A 7,744-nucleotide genomic window follows, 5' to 3' on the forward strand; every position below is an offset into this window, starting at 1 on the left:
GTAGAATATAATTGTATTATAATTTATATTATATTATATTTATATTATAAATATATATATATATATATATAGATAGATAAATAATTATAATATAATATAAATGGAAGAAGATGATATAAATATAATATTATATAAGAAGAAGAATATAATATAATTGTATAATAATTTATATTATATTATATTTATATTATATTCTTCTTCTTATATAATATTATATTTATATTATCTTCTATTTACATTATACTATAATTATAATATAATTATATCTGCTTCTTATATAATATTATATTTATATTATATCCTGTTTATATTATATTATAATTATATTATATTCTTCTTCTTATATAATATTATATTTATATATCTTCTATTTCTGTTTTATATTTATATTTATATATCTTATATTTCTGTATTATATTTATATTATCTTCTATTTCTGTTTATATTATAATTATATTATATGTATATATATATAAATAATTATAATATAATATAAATGGAAGAAGAAAATATAAATATAATATTATATTAGAAGAAGAAGAATATAGTAGAATATAATTGTATTATAATTTATATTATATTATATTTATATTATAAATATATATATATATAATATATATATATATATATATATATATATATATTATATTATAATTATTTATCTATATATATATATATATATAGATAAATAATTATAATATAATATAAATGGAAGAAGATGATATAAATATAATATTATATAAGGAGAAGAATATAATATAATTGTATTATAATTTATTATATTATATTATATATAATTTTAATATAATATAAATAAAAGAAGATAATATAAATATAACATTATATAAGAGGAAGAACATAATATAATTATATTATAATTTATATTATATTATAAAAGCAGAGGAATATAGTATCAGTATGTATTTCACACGTTTTTTTTTTTTTTTATACACATTACGCGCATTCTTCGCGAGTCCAAGTTTCCCAGGGGCGCGTAAAAATCCGCAGCCCCCGGTAATGAAAGACCGGCGGCAGAGTTAATTTCACGGCTGTTAATACCCGGCAGACTCTGCTTTCATGCTATTAAGACGTTAGCTCACATTGATCTTCCCGGCCGGTGAAAGTTATCGACGCGATGCTTATCCGATCGGCGTTACGCTCGATCCCTCGAATTGATTTTTCTGTTTCTTCTTCAAGTTCCTGGAAAGCGCGCGGGACGATTGATTTCGCGAAAAGTAAATCGCGATGCATGGTTAATTACACTATGATGTTCATTGGCTAGAACGCGACCTCCTTGCTTTGCAACAAAATTATTTCAATATTCGTAAAGTTCAAAAGTGTCAAGGCAAACAATAGAGACCTGTTTGTTATTCAGTACGAGGAACGAAAGAAGAACGAAGATAGTCTATGAATTCTTGTTCATCTGACATTTTTACAAAATCTTATTACAACAGATAAATGAAATTTCATGGTCATTATTTTACAAACAAAATTCGTATTCGTTAATTAATTTCGTTTCCTACAATTAATCAAATTTCAATACACAAAATTCTAATTTCCATAATCCATTGTAGATGGGTCTTTATTTATTTTAATTTTAAAGATTTCATTTACATTATTAATTAAATCATTTAATCTTAATTTCCGTAATTTAATTGACTTTATTAATTATATGCACAGAAAGATAATGTAATCATATAACAACATTTATTATGCCAATAATGTAATTATTTAAGATTAGAATAATAATAATAATAATAATAATATTAAAATAAATAAAATATATTCGATTAATAATATTCGATTAACAGGTATATAAAGAACAGTATTTTGCTGGTTCGAGCATTAATAAATTCGATTGTTTTTTCAATTCATCAATAGTTTTCAAGTTCAATTTACAACATTTGCTGCAATTTTTGAGATGCCAGCGCACTTGTGCGAGTGTAGTAGAATCTAATTGAGCATTTTACTGCAGAAAAAAGAGAAAAGAAAGATGGTCCGATAGAAGCACCAAACTGTACAGTACCTCTGTACAATTACGAATCCGGCTACTGGCCGGAGACAGCTTGAGAATTAATTAATCGCTGCGAAATAGGCGGTTGCGGATAAACGTACCGTAATAATGGCGTTCCCGATGATTAAGGCCGACCCAGTCCGAGGCAATGGTATGCAGAGAAAGTAGGAGCCCTCTCCGTACACGCCAATGCCCGATCGTTGCACCGTGCAATATATACACTTGTTTCTTTTTTAACCTCCTGTATGTACGCTGCCTCGGGGAAATTTCGCGTTGACATTTCGCCTGATTTCTTTCTCCCTTCTTTCTTTCTTTGCTTCACAACCGGTTCTTTGCCTTTTTCCTTTATCTTTTGTTTTCTTCTTCTTCTTCTTTATTTTTAATTTGAGTTTGAGGTTATGTTGCATCAACTGCAAGGTTATTTGCGACAATTTGGTGCATACTAACTATCAGATTGGCGCATATGAAATGTTTCTTAAATATACCATAGATCCTTTATTTTTCTCTTTTATTTTCTTCTTTTTCTCTTTTTAATTTGAGTTTGAGGTTATGTTGCATCAACTGCAAGATTAGCTGCGACAATTTGGTACATATATACGTGACTATCAGATTGATGCATGTGAAACGTTTCTCAAATACATCATAGATCCTTTATTTTTCTCTTTTATTTTCTTCTTTTTCTCTTTTTAATTTGAGTTTGAGGTTATGTTGCATCAACTGCAAGATTAGCTGCGACAATTTGGTACATATATACGTGACTATCAGATTGATGCATGTGAAACGTTTCTCAAATACATCATAGATTCTTTATTTTTCTCTTTTATTTTCTTCTTTTTCTCTTTTTAATTTGAGTTTGAGGTTATGTTGCATCAACTGCAAGGTTATCTGCGACAATTTGGTACATACTATCAGATTGGCGCATATGAAATGTTTCTTAAATATACCATAGATCCTTTATTTTTCTCTTTTATTTTCTTCTTTTTCTCTTTTTAATTTGAGTTTGAGGTTATGTTGCATCAAGTGCAAGGTTATCTGCGACAATTTGGTACATATTGACTATCAGATTGGCGCATATGAAATGTTTCTTAAATACACCATAGATCCTTTATTTTTCTCTTTTTAATTTGAGTTTGAGGTTATGTTGCATCAACTGCAAGGCTGTTTGCGGTCGTTTACAATCAAGCATTTACGTGACTAAGAAATTGGCGCATATGAAATATTTCTCAAATACGTATAGGTGATACTTGATCGAAGCAATTGCTCTAATTTGATTCAACGCGATTTACTAAATTATATTAAAATTGTCAGTTCGACAGATTCTTGAAAGAGAGCTGTTCTTCAACATCTCGATTATCATAAAATTCAGTTCCAAGTACTCGTTGAATATAAACCGGTGCGCGCCGAACCAACGAAACGAGCGCATGATTGCGCCAGTTAGAGGATAACCTTGCACGCCGGCTAACTGCGAGAGGTATTGCGCACTTCCGGCTGATCATTCATGTGTCTCGAGTTCACGATCCAGAAATACGCGCACTTGACGACGTCTTTAATTACTGTTTGTCAACGTGGATTGCGTAATTATTTATCGGTGTGCTCGGCCAGGGCCGTTTCTTGCCGCGGAATTAATCTCTTACCGGTTATAATTGCCCGGATGTTCGATCAATTTGTGACAAATGGTTTAGCAACATTCGTGCGTGTTCATCTTTTTTGTTGACTTGTGACAGGAACAAGTGAAACTTGAGTAGTATATGTAACAGCTACATATAATTTATCTTATTTAATCATGTTACATTAATATTATTAATAATATTGTTATTATATTAATATAATTAATTATTATATTATTATTTTACTAATTATTAATTAAATAAGTAATACATTAAAAAAAATATAGTAAACAAATAGACAGCTACATATATTTTATGTTATTCAATCATGTTACATCATATCATTTCATTTAATCATTTTTATTGTTATCAAAGAAAACTTTATAAATGAATGATTTACTTAATTATTTAATTTCAATGTTTGCATTTTATATAAATCATAAACTTTTTCATTTTAATTTGTACTTTATATATACATATTATACATGACGATCACCAATAGTCTTTATCGTGTAGTTTAATGTGTAATTAATCGTACAATATATAATTAGTCCACTATATAATTTATCGTGTAATTAAAATTGCATTATTATAGTAGATTAATTAAATAGAGCACAGGAAGTAAGAGCTAATAACGAATATACAAAATATATTAATACATTAAAATATTATTAATTAAATAAATAAATTTAATATTATTAATATAATATTGTTATTATATTAATATAATTAATTATTATATTATTATTTTACTAATATAATAATATAATGTTATTATTAATTAAATAAATAATACATTAAAAAGAATATAGTAAATAATATAATATGTATAATATGTATAATAGTAAATAAAAAGAATATAGTAAATAAATAGAAATGAATGAAATTGGTTATCGAACGTCTATCTATTGAATTGTCTGTCAAAATTTTTAACAAGAGGTCAATCAATAAAATAATATCTTGAAATCCCCATCCGGTCTCGATATAACTACTTGAGCTAATCACTTGATGATAATCTTTGTATCAATTTCTAGGAATTCCTTATATCCTTATCTAACTATCTATATTTTTTTTTTAATCATTTAAATCACGTGCGTTTCACAAGAGATTTAATTTTGCAAAGCTCTGCTCTTTAGATTACGCGAGGTAATTTTTTTGGATCCATAGTTCAAGAGAAATGTATGTAATTAGGGCACAAGTAATACATTATTTAGGTTCTGGAAAATTGAAAAATGGGTAAACGTAATATTGTGTAAAGCTTCCAGAAAACCACAACGTGATCCACTTTAGCAAAGTTCGTCGAACTATGTGTATGTGATGTAATTTTAGTATTAAATACACATCATAAACTATGCATATACCAATCTGTCCTCTCCCCAGAATTATGCAAAAGTTGCACCGAAAGTTGTTAATGCCACCGCTTGATTTCTGATTTTTTCAAATCGAACAAAGAACGCACCAGACTGTCGATGCTCATTGTGTTAATTTTACCAAATTGTTGCATCGATTTGGTGTGTTAAAAATTATCAAGACGGCTCGTGTCATTTTCGTCTCCCTAATTTCCACGCGTTTCGTTCGCAGAAAAATTATTATTTACAGAATATAACTACAATCTCGAAAACTTAGAGAATGAAACGCGCATACTCACTTTTCATTTGAACCATTCTTTATAATAATAGTTCATCATTAATTCACTAGGATTTTATGCATTTCAAAATTTATAATTAATTAAATTTTTATAAGAAGAAATTATTTTAACAAATATTACAAAAATATTACAACAAACTATCGGCCAATCTTCAATTGGATTAATTCGAATGCTATCTGCATGCGTGTTTCATTCTTAATTAATGACGTTTCACCTTTCCTTTCGAAATAACCGACGTGTTTTAAACGTTTTGCAATCGATTGCACGAGGGAAAAGCGTACAATCGGTATTCCTCGCTTGCGAAAAAAAAAAAAGTGAAACATCGTCGAAACAGTAGTATTAACGAAACGGCAACCATTGCTAAGAAAACTATACAGGGTGATTCACGTAACTGTGACAAGTTATATCTTTCTTTTAATATAATTAAAGTTAAGAAACAATAGTAGATACATTGACAAGCATATTTTCTTTGCGAATATAACAATGCACGTATTTTGCAATTATATATATATATATATATATTTTAAGAAACGTGTACTTTCTTTGCATATACATCAAACTTTTTCACGAAGGAAAATATTAGGGTATTATAGGTCGAAAAATTATTAGTTTAAGAGATAATTTAATTTTAATTTATATTTATATAATAATTTATATTTATATTAGTTAAGTTATAAAGTTAAGAATACAAAATAAAGTTAATTATAAGTTAAGAAACAATAGTAGATACATTGACAAGCATATTTTCTTTGCAAATATAACAATGCACGTATTTTGCAATTAAGAAACATATTAAGAAACATGTACTTTTTTTGCATATACATCAAACTTTTTCACGAAGAAAAATATTAGGGTATTATAGGTCGAAAAATTATTAGTTTGCAATTATATATATATATATATATTAAGAAACATATACTTTCTTTGTATATATATCAAACTTTTTCACGAAGAAAAATATTAGGGTATTATAGGTCGAAAAATTATTAGTTTAGGAGATAATTTAATTTTAATTTATATTTATATTCAATATATATTTAAATTTATATTTAATACAAAATCTATGCATGTAAAATTAAAGTTAAAATATCCTCTAAACCAAATAATTTTTAGACATTCACATTCAATACTTTTGTCGTATACTTTATTGTATAGTTATACATTTTTGTAATACTTTACTATATAGTTACGCATAATTACGTATATACAAAGAAAGAAATATAGCAATTGCATTAATGCATTTTCAATAGATAATATCTATTTTGAAACTTCTATCGTTAATATTTGCTTCTAATTACAAAAAAAAAAGTTGTACTGCGCGAATTATCCACATATAGGTTATGTTTTATATTTTCATTATTCTCTCCAACATTTTTAATTACAAAGAAAACTATCGTTTGCTGCCATTGCATGAATCACCCTGTGTACAGTTTGTACACAACCGCGTACAGGTTATGTTTACATTAAAATTCCGCCGGTTTTTCACTTTCCTCCGCGCAATCTTCCACAATTAAGTTTCGCTGGCGATTATTGATAAACATCGTGCACCCTTGCCTATCGATTGGCTCGAAACTTCGATACGCCGTTTTATTACTGCAATTAATACGTCCTTTCCACCGTACGTGCAACATAACCTAAAAGTCGCCCGTGCTATTCGCGTTGGTACGCGTGTGTAATTTGGATGCATTAATGACGATTCCTTTTTTCCTGTTTCGTTTATTCCCCACGACGTTAAACGAATCCGTACCCGTATTAACGACGCTCGAATAACATTCAAGCAGACAGTTAAAATTTATTACGCACGAAATTACATGGACGAGTATGTTTCGCCGACTCGATATTAATGTCTACCATCATTCGTGTCAATGACGATGATCGGACGATTTTCTCGCAACATCGTCGTCCCAGCTGCCCCAGTTGTGACAAAGATTCTCAACAAAGAAATGTTATACACTATGGTAACAGATCTTTCTTTTCGAAAATTAACCTCTTGCGTGTCTCACAATATTGTAATAGTTTCTCAGTTTGCTTAAGTATACTCAAGTGAAACAAACTGGGCGAAACAAATGATAAACTTGTGAATTTTCCTTTTCAATCATTTCTATCCAGATGAAAAGGAAAGCGACGAATCGTTGGTCGCTCGTTATGGTCCGCAAGCGGTTATAGAAATTCGTTGAAATTCCACTCGTTTTGTTATTACAGAAATGAATATTTATTTATTTACCGATAACAGTCGTTGTTTTTTCGTGGCGTAGAGCATTTTCAGACGAAGTTCCACGAATTTTTTTTTTTTAAATTTTTTAAATATAAATTCTAGCTTCGTAGTTCAACTTTTTCTTTTCTTCAAGCATCGTTAAAAACGTAGCGATTTTTTTTTTTTTTCTTTCTTCTCATTGAATTATTTGCAAACGTTCGCGAAGAATTTCTTCGTTATTGCAGGTGCTACCGTGTAGCAAAAAAAAAAAAAAAAAAAAA

The 7,744-nt window shown here is 28.1% G+C and overlaps 1 protein-coding gene across 3 annotated transcripts in view; it reads right to left on the minus strand.

The window, feature by feature from the left end:
• The window catches only part of LOC122531480, an 81,676-nt gene that overhangs the window by 41,045 nt on the left and 32,887 nt on the right, over window positions 1-7,744 (minus strand). The gene's annotated exons all lie outside the window — the stretch shown is intronic.

Source organism: Frieseomelitta varia, unplaced genomic scaffold (assembly GCF_011392965.1).
Source record: "Frieseomelitta varia isolate USP_RPSP 00005682 unplaced genomic scaffold, Fvar_1.2 scaffold_400, whole genome shotgun sequence".
NCBI lineage: Eukaryota > Metazoa > Arthropoda > Insecta > Hymenoptera > Apidae > Frieseomelitta > Frieseomelitta varia.